The 13,490-nt window shown below is 46.2% G+C and overlaps 1 protein-coding gene and 1 long non-coding RNA gene across 4 annotated transcripts in view; one reads left to right on the top strand and one right to left on the bottom strand.

Moving 5' to 3' along the window:
• The window catches only part of LOC149854187 (uncharacterized), a 180,808-nt gene that overhangs the window by 94,156 nt on the left and 73,162 nt on the right, over window positions 1-13,490 (bottom strand). The window contains exon 3 of one of the 3 annotated variants that reach the window (XR_016438830.1): window positions 4,378-4,538. The exons of the other annotated variants lie outside the window; for them this stretch is intronic. This is a non-coding gene — a long non-coding RNA (uncharacterized LOC149854187). The remainder of the gene's footprint in view (window positions 1-4,377; window positions 4,539-13,490) is intronic. 3 annotated transcript variants of the gene reach the window in all.
• KSR1 (kinase suppressor of ras 1) overlaps window positions 1-13,490 on the top strand; it is a 93,996-nt gene that overhangs the window by 13,071 nt on the left and 67,435 nt on the right. The gene's annotated exons all lie outside the window — the stretch shown is intronic.

Raw genomic sequence — 13,490 nt, 5'->3', positions numbered from 1 at the left:
ACTTGTATCATAGGTGTTAACTTGTATCATAGGTGTTAATGTGTTCATACAATGCATTTCCTCACTCTATTCTGTTTAATCCCTAGGACTGATCTTTTCTGTGCTAAAACAAAGAGCGCTCATTTTAAAACCCAATATGAAGCTTCATTTTTCAAGCCCAAAGTGTACAGTATTTAGCGACTGATTTACATCTGCTCCACTAAGTATGTAACTTGAATTATCTAGCTAATCCAGGGAGCTGCTCAGTTGCTACTGTATTGCAGCTCTTCCCACCCTTGGAGGTGCATGCATACTTGACGGACAGGTTGCTGGGTATTTCTGACACTTCAGCCAGCTTTTGGCTTTGTTGAACCTCCTCCCCCTTTAATAACTTTGCATAACTGCCATTCAAAGTGGGCCTGGAATTTATGCCTGGGGCTCATAAAAGAGATCCTCCAACTCACAACCATGGAAAACCTTCCTGCCCTGTATCGCCAGATAAAATGGGAGTCTTGCCATCAAGTTGGAGTGCAGGATACAGCCTTGTGGCTGTACTTAGCCCCCCCCCCCGCAAGATATTTCAGTTCAGTAGTCTCAAAACTAATGATCCTGTTCTCCTTGGAGCCAATTTAATATACACCCTCTGTCTACTGTATACCAATAAGCAAAATGAATACACTGCTATTAACGGCGGGGTCTACCAAGCCTAAGCTCTTGCCATATTGACTTCTAGGGAAAGAATTGTATTTCTTATTTAAATCCTGTAAAATAGCTTTTTGGATAATGTGGGAATTGCTGATGACCTGTGATTTTGCAGCCTGATTTCATAGTCATTATTACGTCAACTCTTCCTTAAGCAAGGGTGAATCTTGTACTTGTCCCAAGGCTGTGATGCAGAACACCATGCTCACCCAGTGAGTAGCTGGCACGGAGAAGAAATAACTGGCTGTAAAACCAGCTGGACGTGGGACTTCAGGGTTTTTTGGGTTTTTTTGTTTGTTAAGTGTGGGTAGCTTCAGAAGACATGGCCAGCACTGTTCAACAGAGCACTCTGTCCTCTTGAGACTCCCTAGCGGAACAGGAGTCTAAGTTCGGTCAGATACGCTTCTCATCCGAGACTGTTTTGACCTTGCATAAGCTTCTGTATTGCTCTTGGACAATCTGGCGATCACTCCCAAAACGTATGCACAAAAACAAACCACATTTTGGGGGGCGGTCTAGAAAACTCCACTCCAGAGCAGATACCTTCCTGATAATGTTTCAACAGTGTGGTGTCCTGAAGCAAGACTTGTTGCAGATGGCTGCTGTCAGGATTTATTGTGCCCTTCACACTAAGGAAGAAGATTGTCCTATTGTAGCTTGCTTGGTTTTTTGTTTTGCATCTGAAATGGAAAACAATACATCCTTCCCACCTGTGCCCTATAGACTACTTGAGGAAAATTTATTTCTGTGCCATCATTCTCTTTGCAGACCTCTGGGAATTTTGGTTCAGGGGGAAAAAAATGTGATCCAAGCAGCATGATGGCTTTTTGTTTCTGCATATTACTGTGAGCCTGTCTTGCACACAGTAAAACTATCCGTAGCACCTCCTGCCCGACCCCACTGGAAAAGAAGAAAAACAGTAATGTATGGATACAGTCTTGACTGATAGCAGCCTGCTGCAACCAAGCCATAACGCAGAGCAGTCCATGGGGAAAAATAGCGTAGAAGCATAAGGAGCACAAGGTCACCCCTGGCTTCCACTGGTGCTTTGAAACCCAAGAAAAAGCATCAGCAAACTTTTGTTTTTTGTTTTTTCCAGGTTGCACCCATAAGCTGTGTATATAGAGGGGGAAAGCATGCATGTCCTCTTCTCCAAAAGGAACAAACCAAGAGGCCTAATTTTAAAGAATCTTCAGTTCTTTTCAAGAGTTTTTCCCTAGGCTGATGTGGATTTTTCCCCCAAATTATTTTAACATATTTAATTCTTTTATCCCTCCTTAAACTAAGAGGGTTGGGCTAGAAAAAGATGTCCCATAGGGTAACTGGGGAAGCTTCTTAACTTTTTTTTCTATTGACCCTGCCTGAATATTCATTTAAATGAATGAAGGTATTAGGCCTATGAGTTGAGTTTTCAGTCCCTGATGATCATGCATGTATCAAGTTACCTGTTTTTCTTTTCTTTTTCATTTAGTGGTCACCTGTTCTTTTGCTGAGTTCCTGCCTGCCATCTGCCTTCTGCACACCTGTCCTTGTTATAGCAGTTCTTTCTGAAAACGTAACTTAATTGGATGTTCAGGGTTTTTTTTTCAGTAGGTTTTAATTGAGTCTTATGGGGTGCCTAGTAAATAATTTACAGCCATGCCACCTGATGGAACACGTGGTCCAATAGAGAGCCCTTCCAGTACGTTAAATGGCAAATATCTTGTCTTTAAAGCTGGTTGTGGAGTCTTTAACAGCTAATAACATAGAACTAGATTATTGGTGTACAGTGGTGCTGTTCAGTTAACACTAGAGGAGCATCAATTTGCACCAGTTTGGCTCGGGAATCTGCTCTGTTTCGTATTGCTTTTAAAACAGAGTAACTATACAGAGCTCAGTAATTAAGGCATAATATTAAGTTAAAATCCAAATTGAGCCCTTTCGGGCCTGGTTGCCTTACAGATGCTCTTTTGGAGGGCTGGAGCCCCACTGACTAGTACCTGTCTGTAGGCCAGATCCTCCACTCAGGTAAATCTGGTTCCACTGAAGGCAGTGTAGTTGTACAGGCTTCCTGAAGCAGCTAGAGATCTGGCCCTGTGGAAACTGGCTGCACACATTGTAAGGCAGTTGGGAATCTGCATCTCTGCAAACTTTAAGTGTGCAGGAAGGAAGAAGAACACTTGTCCACATGGGCCGTATACCCAGGCTGGAAACTGGTTGAGAGTAGCTGTCTCTCCAGTTTCCTTTTTATGTCTAACAACAGCTGGATGGCTCCTTTTTAAATTTTTTATTTTATTTTTTTTAAACAAAAAGGATTTTGACCTTGAGTGACCCTTCTCAAAATATTTGCAGGAGGCTTAAACTTGGTAATGTAGTGTGGATGGAAGAGGATGCTTAAATAAACCCTAGATAGCTTGGCCTGGTGGCTTTGATGCAGAGGTCAAGAATGGAAGTGCCTCCACCTTAACGAAGCAAGCGCTAATAGCATATGCCCTCTTGTGTTTTTTTTTGTTTTTGTTTTAAACCAGATGCATCTTGTATCAGGTTACTTTCTTCATTTTGAATGACCTCTGGGTGGCCTGGAACATAAGCAGGTCAACTCTGCTAGCTCAAGCCTGCTATAATATTGAGCTACAGCACAAATTCAACTTCTGAAATGGAATTGTATTTCTTTGTAGTGATCAGGAGCCTGACTTTAATTAGATTTCACTGGGTTTTAAGACTCCCTTGCATTGCTAGGGGCTTTGGGTTAGAGCACAATTGGGTAGTGTATACTAATAAATTCCCTACCTTTTATAATTGTGGAGTGGAGCATGTAATGTCTGTGGACTAGCAGCTGGTTTGCAAGTGCCAAAGCTATTTTCAGACTTACTGCTGTAGCAAAAAATATTGTTTGCTAAATAAAACACAAGTTGCTACTCTGGAGATCTGTGGCACTCAGCATTTTTATCCCCTGGTTTGGGAAAACATTCCCATCTTTAGGCTTTCAGATAAAGAACACATTTTGGCATCTGTTCCTGAATGGCTTGGTGTTTTTTGTTTTGGTTTTTGCGGGGTGCAGAAAGAATGCAGAATTGGGCCTAAAGTGGCTGCTGACAATTCAGGGCAGCCATCTTGCCATGGGAGTTGTTTGGTATACAAGGAATAGTGTTCCTGAGCCCTTCTAAGCATCTTCCTTCAGTTGGTATCCAGTTAAACAAGCCTATAAAATGGTGAAATTCATGCATTTTAGTTTTCCAAGCATCCCCAACACATGCTTGCAGTATTTTTCTGGCTTTGATATGTTTAGGACCACTTGCTGCCAGCAGAGTCCATGTGCTGCAGTGAACCAGAAGGTTGATTTGCCCAGGAGTAACTTCCCAGCCTCATTGGGGTGTGAAAAGTCCCCAATTGTATTTGTTGAAAAGACTTTTCACTATGGGGGGGTCAACTCCTGTTGTACAAGCCCTCACTCAGTATGAGTATACTTCATAGTTGCTAGCTTCTTAAGTAGACTCAGTTATAAAAGCATTAAAATGCTAATGTGTAGTAGAGGGGGCTGGACCTGATGACCTGGACCATAGCCCCTAACATCTGTGAAACTATATTCTCTTGCAAAGAGGCTTTCTTAATGCTTTAGATTCTGACTCTCTTGACTTCTGCTTAAAAGCTGAGCAGCAATAACTCTGACAGTATCCCAGCCCTACTAGACCAGTCGTTACACACATGTTTACATACCAGTATGAAGGTCTGAGGATGATACCTGCTAACATGTTTGTGGGAGCTTGAGCTGGGGAGTGCGGAAGATGGAGCACCAGAGGCTTGATCGCCTGCTATGGGCCAGAGCGTGTTGCTGGAGTCCTTGGAGAAGATGTATGCCGACAGCCAGCATCTAGAGTCTGGGCAGTGAAGTTACAGCAGCAATTAGCCATGCTAACTCTCACAGTCTACAGTCATGCTTTCATTTTGCTTCTCTGATATACCCTAAATCAAATGGTATAGTCTTCAGGGCACTTTACTATATTAGCATGGTGGCATCCACAGGCCTCCATTCTGCCTGGTGCTATGTATGTTGTTCCTGGGAATGCCTGTGCTACACACCGGGTGGTAGTGGGACTGGGACCAGCACTGGGTTAGCCCCAGGAGCTTTACCTGGGGATTTGGGGGGAGGGACTCCTGGGGCTCCTGCCACTTGGAGCCTGGCTGGCAGCCAGAGTATGGCTCTGGCTGGCCAGGCTCCTGTTTTGAGTGCTATGTGCCATTCCTGTGTGCACTGCTCTATTTTTGTTTGTTTATTGATCCCTGGATATGCAGGGGTCAAACCCCCCCCCAACTGCACTGCTCCCTTGCAGCACTGAGAGCAGCTGAATGTGGTATGTGGTGACATAGATGTGTCGATGCCACATACTGCATGGCTGTGCTTGTCTGGACATGGCCGTAGAGGCAGATTATAATCCGAGGGAAGGGGCCCCTGCCCCCCCCCCCCGATGTAACAACACTTGGATTAAAAGTGTCAGTAAAGGCTCCTGTTACTACATCTGGCAAGTGACTTGTGTTACAAGTCTGGGAGAGCTGGGAATCGGATCCAGATAGGAATTGAGCAGCAGGACCTCTGCTGCAAAGCCACCTTTTGTCCAAAGATGCTTAATCCATTAGGCAGCCCTATTCTGAAGTTCTTGCTCCATGTCTGTGGATGCTGAAATGAGAGGCCTGAATTTTACCGGTTGAGAATGAAAATGTAAAGGCTCAACCCAAGAGGTAGTAAGTCTCTACCAAAAAGTGTCATCTCTCCCTGTTTTTCGTGAGTGGTGGGCACCAGTCAGGATGCAGCTGGAATTTGGCCTGTAACAGATGCACACCAGGAGGAGGAAGACTGGCACTTGTATTTGAATACTGATTCATGTTTCATAGTATTTGCTTTGTTTCAGGAAAGCAGCACCACCAGTTAACTGGGTGTCACTCAAATGCTTTATCAGTGTTTGAGCTGTTGGTGGCCAAATAGTAGCTTGATTATTATGCCTCCTTGATTAGTGCAACAGGGCTGCTTAACCTCTCAGTGCCTTGGGAACCTGCGGTCTGGCAAGTGGGGACTAGGGTTGCCAACCCTTCAGGATTGCCCCGGAGTCCCCAGGAATTGGATATAAATCTCCAGGAGACTTATAAGAGTTGCCCTGGACATGAATGATAGGGCATTCGTTAAAATAAAAATTAAACTGTTGAATCTGATTTTTGTACAGTAATCCGGTGGGTTTTTTAAATGTAATAGGAATGTGCATTTGCCTTGCATTTGCCAGGCCCTCTACAAACCCCTGAAGCTGGCAGATGTGGGACAAAGTCATCCTCGAGACCCCCTGGCACAGTTGCATGAAGGGTCAGGATAGAATTTGCTTGCCGTCCTGCATCCCTACCCGGCACGTCTGACCCCTTCCTTTAACAGGTGCCAGCATGGGTGTGCTCTGGCCCCTTGTTTTAATACGTGGTAAATTGTTGGGGCCTGAACTTCCCCTGGGCTCTCATTTTCATGGGTAGGTGGGTGTGTAGGGAGGCAGAGCAGGAAGGAGGTGAATTAGGTGCAATGTACCTCATTCCTAAATATCGGTAGGGCCCTGATGAAGTGTTTTAGGGCACAAGTTTTTGGTCCTCGTGTCATTCTCTAGCAAGAAGTTGTTCTTTCAGAAGCATAAGTTATCAGCACTCTTGAAGCAACGGGCAAGTTGGGTGCTGCAAGCAATACCTGATAAGGGTGAATGGAAGTGTCAGTTCTGGTTTGTGTATCCTCTGACGGAAAGGAATTGGAACATCCAGTGTCGTATTAAAAATTGCCATTTTAAGTGGTCCCGGTAGAGTTTTTTTAGTTTGGGGACTCGGTTCTTTCAGTGGTTGGAGTGAGAATAATAGTCCCAGACTGGGGTGGGTTCTTTTTCTGGGGCCAGACAAACTTTCTGTATATGGAACATGCACTATATTCCTTTGCCGTGATTCACTTACTGGAAAGTGACTCCGTACTTTTGGAGACGGACTTGGCTTTCCTGCTTCTGTCAGATTGCTCCTGCAGTGTGGGAATGACAAGAATGACTGGCTCTGCTGGGCTCTTGGTCGTGCCTTGCTTTTCATGATGGATGGCTAGCCTGAGGTGGAGGGCATGCAGCTCAGTTTATTTTGGACCAAAGCCCCAGAGTGACTGGAACCAGGATTTGCCTTCAGCAGCCTGGAGCACAAAGCGGCTCTCGACCTGGGTTTTGCGTGTTCGGCGAGGGAGAAGGTCATGCTTCAGTACATCAGGTTAGTGCTTCACTAGAAAGTTACTTCCCCCCCCCCCCCCCCCCCCCCCCCCCCCCCCCCCCAAAAAAAAAAAAAAAAGTTAGAAGAACAAATCCTGTGCTGACTTACGTCCTGCGCAGATGGCCTGCGAAAGGCGAGGCAGGGCGAGGTCTAGAGTCCAAGAGTTGTGCAATCGCAGGTCTTAAATATTTGCAAGGAAACTGTGTATTGAAAAAATTTGGACTCTAGAGTTGGTGTGAACATGCAGTTCCTCTCGCCTCTTTCTCTCTTTCTTTTACTTGTTAAATCCTTCCTCTTCTGCACCAACTGGTGCTTTCCACTTGTAGGCTTCAGAGCTTCTTTACTAAGGGCAGGTCAGTGCCATTATTTGCATTTGTAGAAGGGGTAAGGAGGACAAAGAGGCACAGGGAAACAGCATCCTACCCAGATGTACAGGGCTGGGAGACAAACTCCTTCCTGACACTTGAGGGCTTTGAATTGACCTCTCATGGGTGGTGCACCTAGGACAAAGTCCATCCCGGACCAGTATAATGCCTGGGCTGCAGTGGAGACGCAGAGGAAATGAATCTTCCCAGACCTTGTGCGGCCTCTCTGCCTTGCTCTTGACCTTTTTTTTTCTATTGTTTCCTCACTTATTCCTCAACTTTGCTGCTCCAGCTCACTTGGCTCTTCTGTATAGCTGGGTGCTTCTCGCTCTTCTCAGTTTCTTCTGAGATGGCATGCTTATGTGGCAAGAAATTCCTTACAGGATGCTGTCACCTCTGCCACCAGAGTGCTTAATCATTAAAATAGCATTCACTGCTAGTAAAGAAAAGCCTGGTGTGTGGGGTTTTTTTTCATACTTGCTTCTTTCAGTTAATGCCTTGGCTACTAAAGTCCAAATCAAAAACCTATATTTAATTGCCATAATCACTACTTTAGCAATTTAGACGGGCTCTATTGAAGATGTATTAATACTGATGCCTCAGAGTGGTTCACTTTTCAGCTATGCATTTTACGGGAAACAGGATCCTAACAATATGGGCTAAATACAAATGACAGCAAATGTTGCAAACCCCTCTGGAAGCAGGTTTCCCTGGAACACTTTTTTTTCCTTTGGAAGAAAAGAGAGCTCTTGGTGGCTCGGATGAAGCATTCGTTCTCTTCCTATTCTAGGCCAAAATTTGACAGCAGCATCTAGAAAGTGTGTGCAGGGGTTATGTGGAGTCACAACCTACTGAGCAGCTGCTACTGAGGTGGTTGTGTTTTTATGCATTTATTGCTGGACTCTAATAAGGGGCTACTGGGAAGAAACAAGCAGGGACAGAATGGCCCAAAATAAATCACCTAGCAGGCTTCAGAGGGACAATGGCAGGGCCACAGGCTCCAAGGACTAGACTTGATTGTCTGCAGCATTGGACAAAGCCCAGAAGCACAGAAAGAAATGCCAGAGGTTCAAAAAGCAATGCTGGGAGGGGTGTAGCAATTTGGACCAAGCTGGGACACTGACTGGGGGTATCTAAATGTAGGCCTGTACAGGTCACTGGGGAATAGCAAGATGGGCATGCACATAAACTTGCAATCCTTTCTTTCTCCTTTTCTGTACTGCAAAACTTGACAGTTCTGCTTCATTGGAGGGCTGATCAGTACAGTCACCACTGCTGACATTGAACAGCATCTCCTGTACAACAGGTAAGCCCAGGGTGCTGTAGCACAGGGCGCAGTCTAACAGGACAAGATGCCACTGTGGCATAAGCTTCCATGTAGGCCCAGAGGGAACAGAGATGGCAAGCTCGGTGGCACTCTCCTCCCCTGCACCCCTTGCTTAAAGGTGCTCAGTGACTTGAGACAGTAGATCTCCGTCTCAGCTCACTACTAGAGCTGGGACCCTTTATAACCTTGTTGGCTGCCTTAAGTGCCCAGGATTAAGGGCATGCTGTTTCAGAGCAGAGCAGGCTGGAGGGAGAGGGCCCTGCAGTTAGGCACGCTATACCCTTTCTGTGGATAAATCCAGGTCTCCGGTCTCCCAGGCATTGGCGAACAAGCTAATTTTAATGGTGTTTCGGAGAGAGATTCTCCCAGAAGACGCTTCACAGAAGGTCATTGTATCCTAGTGGGGAAGACAGCTCCATTTGTCAAGAGCCTTCTGTAGAGGAAGGGACTAATTTATAATCTTATTGTGTGCACATGTTGGACGTGTCAGCACATTTTGTGAGCTACCTAGGGCTGAACAATTGGGGGCAAAGCTTTTGTATTGAATCTTTAGCTATTGCTCATCTGCAGCTGGGGGTGGAGAGGGGAGCTACCTACATTGGATCGGTGGCCATTCCCCAACCCCACGAAGGAGGGGCATCAGGCAGGGGGGTGGGAGATGAAGATTAAACTAGTTAATCTGTGAACTGCAGTTGTCTCTGCTTCAGTGGCACAGTGAGTAGAAAGCCAAATGCGCCAAAGTCTGGGTTAATAATGGTGACCAGTTACTTTAAGTTCCCTTTAGGGGAGAGTGTTTTCAGCTGCTCACCATGTGGGTGTCTGTGAGGAGTCTTTAAGGAGAGCACTGTAGCACTTTTTGCCGGGTATCTAGGACAGACTGGAATTTAGGACACGTTTCAGGGCAGCTTCTTTCACGGCTTGTGTGCATTGGTAATGAACTTCTGGATTCAAAAGCCATAAGCTGGGAAGCAGCGTGAGGAGATAGGGCTGGGAAAGGGCTTTTTGGGGTGTGGCTTTTTTTCCTGTACATGCACTCTTTTTAAACTACTGTCATAGATGAGCAGAGCTGAAGGGACCTGTAGTCCAGCCTCCTGCCAGAGGGATTCCTATCCAAAACATCCTATCCAAAAGGATTGTCTAATCTCGTAGCAAAACTACAGTCAGCTCAGACTGAACAAAGACAAAACCCCCTAATTTGTCACGGATAAAGTGGGGGGACCACAGCAGCCAACATCCTGCTGCAAAGGTTGTTAAAATCTGCTCTGCTGGCAGGACTGCGAGGCCCTCTCGGACATAGCGGTGCTTACCAGGGAGAAGCTGCTGGATTTGGCAAGCTCTGCCCTGGCAGCTGAAGACCTGCATCTGGTTATTAACCAGCCACTGGTAGGCTCAAACCTGCAGGGAAACTGAAGTGGACTAGTGGAAAGGAGTATCCACGTGTTGTCTGCTCCTTGCTTAGGATGCTCCTCTGTGCCTTTCTTAAGTCTCTCTCCCCTCTCTCTCTCGTCCTAGAGGGAAGCATCGGGCCTTTGCATGTCCTCCCAAAAGCTGCTGATCTCACTTCATTAGCCCTGCATGTACACCTGCAGTCATCGCTGCTTCAGTGGACAGGGAGAGGCTTTGCTGTAAAGGCAAAAGCTTTTGTGCCCTTCCAGCCGAGGCCAGCATTGCTCCATGGGTCACTTAACAGGGAGTGCCGCATTGCGATTTTAATTCACCTTTTCCCTCCTCTGAGACTTAACTGCATTGCTTATGCAACATGATCTAACCCATGGTGGCTGGGAGCCCACAGTCCAGAGTTCATTTCCAGTTATTATTGCAGTTCAGTGTCGGGCTAGTTAAAGCTACTCACTTCCAGCACCGGGATCTCATTTGAGAGCATAAACAAGCTTGAGATCAGTTTTATTTAACTTCATATGTGAGTGTTCCCTTTTGGAGGGCGGGGAATGTAATCTGCGCTTGATCCAGTCCCAGGGCTCTGTTCAGCTTGCCCATGAGCCAGCTTGCTTAAATCAGTGGAGTTCAACCCCATTTATTGTTGCAAGTGGGAAAGATCAATTCTTTCAGAGCAGTGCAAAAAGTACAAGGTGTTTGTTTTTTAATTCTTGGAGGACACAGCAAGCGCTTGTCCCTGTTTTAGCAGAGTGCAGAAGGATAGGTCTAAGAGGGCCCCACTGAGCCACAGGCATGTGTTTCACTTTTAGCACAAGTATTGGCATCTTGGCCAGCAGTGCCTTCATGGCTAGCTTGAAACGTAGTGCCGGCAAGCAACTTGCATACCTGCTGCTGTCAGCACATAGGATTACAGCAGTTCTCATTTCAGTGCTGCAAAGATCCTTTCTTGGAAATGTTGCCTCACTAGCCTGAGGAGCTGGCTCCAAAGACTTGAAGTTTGGGATACTGTAAGCACTTCCCAGAACAAGTCGGCAAGCTGCGGCAGTCAAGTGAAGAAAGTAACGGGTTGCAAAAAGTAAACTGGGTGGATTTGTAAGTTTATGGGACTCGGAGGAGGAAGTGGGTTAAATAACTTGCTACCGGACTTTGCCTGTAATCTTTTTGGAACAGGAGCCCTCTCTTCTTCATCTGGATTCCAGATCCCCTGTGCAAACAGCGACTAGGGCACTGAAGCACTGCTGTACCGCAGCACAAACATTCAGGTTTCCAGATGGCCAGGACTTGCAGGCATTGTGGTGAGGAGAACCTAGTGGTAACCACCACTGACATGTACTTGCTTCCATGCCACGCTCATCTGTGCGTCCTTAATGCAACAGTCCCTGTGATGGGTTTGAGGCCCAGGGCAGACGTTTTCTGTAAGTTCTGACTCTGCCTGGAAATGATATGACACAACACTGATGCCGACCTGTTTCCATTGCTTCACTCAGGCCAGTGCTTGCACGCAGTTCTGGAAAACAGCATCTTTGTGGATACCAAAGTCATGAAAACACGAAGGCAAAGTTCAACAGAACGGTGCAGGGCATGATTGGAGTCATGAAGAAGCGCTGCCTCACAGCTGGATGGACAGGTCACTCCAGTTCCCGGTCTTGCCAGCCAATACAAACAGCATGCTAACGATTTCTAGGATCCTGCCAAGTGTCAGGGCCCCTGTACACCCCTGAGCACCATCGCTGCCTTAACCATGGAGGTTAGTGGGAGCTGAGGCAGCTCCTAATGCTACTTAAGGTGCTACAGCGTGTTTTTAGGTTATTTCAGTAATGAGGGGGCAGAATTACCGGCCCATGCCCCACCACCTGCATATAGGCTGAGGAGAGCTGTGCCCCATCTTTCCCATCAAAATAACCCTCCAGGTAGTTAACAGGCTCAAGTCCCTTCAGGTAGATGTGAGCAAAGAGCTTTTGCAGAAGTGCTCTCTAGCATGAGGTTCACTGATTAGGTCCACCATCAACCTGCTCATCCCATTGCTCCTTGTTCACCCTAGCATAGACTTCACCACCACTCTTCCAGCAAATAAAACCTGTATTGCAAACAGTTGTGTGGACTCTCTCATCCTCAGCAGCAGCCCAAACAAAGCTGTGCATTTCCTAGCTGGTCAAAGTCTTCCAGCCTGGGGGCTGCTTCGGAGCAATGGAAGTGGACCTGATTTTTCAGGTGATATCCCTTCAAGCATAGGTCAGGGCACTGCATTTGGCATGGGTGCCCACTTGATTAGTCATTTATCTAGGGTTGGTGCAAGTGGGAGAGCAGGTCTGTGATCCCTGATGTTTGTCTTGTGGCATGTGCCATTAACTGTTTTAAAAGGTTCCTCCCAAGGTGACCTCGGGCCCTGGTCTCACTAATTAGCAGTGTTTTCTAGAGCTCTGCTCTGGCTGCTCCTCAGAGCCTTGTACAGCAAAGGCTCCAGTGAGCTAGTAGGAAATGTCCTGTCCTTACATCATGGTACAGCAGAAATGTGTTGGGGTTTGTTTTGTTTTTTTTTTTAAACCCAAAAGGAAGAGGTTGCATTGCAAGTCCAAAGCAATCTGCAGAGAAGTTTTGGTTTATTCCGTTTTTTCCCAAGCTGCAGTTGCAGGCCAGCTCTTACAAACAAGCCTGTTCTGCTGTTTTAAATGATACTTTTGGGGAATGTGGCAAGCTGCCACATTCCAGTTAAGCAATTTCCTATACTTGACATATTATTAAAAAAAAAACAAAAACCCATGTGCTTCCCTCAGCCATCTCCCTCCCTCTTCATCATTATAGTAAGCAAAACAGCTCTTTGGGACCAGAACACTTTGGGGGGAAGGGGGAGGGCACTTGTTTGTTGGAATAACATAGAAAGCTAGATTTTTCTGTTTGCAAAAACCAGATCGGCTCCATTTGACGCTCTACCCTGTCTTGACTGCAGGGAGGAGGTGCAGGGTTCACTGTAGTTGCCTTCACTTGATTAATAAGCCCTATCAGTGCTCATTTATACAACATGTACAACTTCTATAAAAATACTTTAGGGACAAGCCAAAACCAGCTTTTCAGAAGCAACTAAGGCACCCGAGGAGCCTAAGTCTTGCTGCAAGACATTCTTGGAAAAGGCTTTACTCTTTGTTCGCAGTGGGGAAGGATATAATCTTTAAACAAATCTTAATCTAGTGAATACAAGGAATTTGTAGTTTTAACGTGTGTTAACTGGCTGAGGTAATCCCTACCTTGTCCTTGCTAGATGAACACTTGTTTAAAATAAGTGCATGTGTGTCCAAATTCAAGGCCTGGGCTGGGTCAAGTTGTAGGCTGTTCAGCCCATGAGAAGGCCTCTGGTCTGGATCTGGCCTGTCAACTCATTTGAGTTTGACACTCCTGGTCAGTGGGACCTGTTCACCTGCATCTGCACAGGGTTTTTCACTGTGTGGGTATTGCAGATGCTTCTGTGGACCAGCTGAAAACAGTGT

This window comes from Crocodylus siamensis, chromosome 13 (genome assembly GCF_052110815.1).
Source record: "Crocodylus siamensis isolate JL-2025a chromosome 13, ASM5211081v1, whole genome shotgun sequence".
Taxonomy (NCBI): Eukaryota; Metazoa; Chordata; order Crocodylia; family Crocodylidae; genus Crocodylus; species Crocodylus siamensis.
This window is presented reverse-complemented; position numbering and strand designations above follow the sequence as displayed.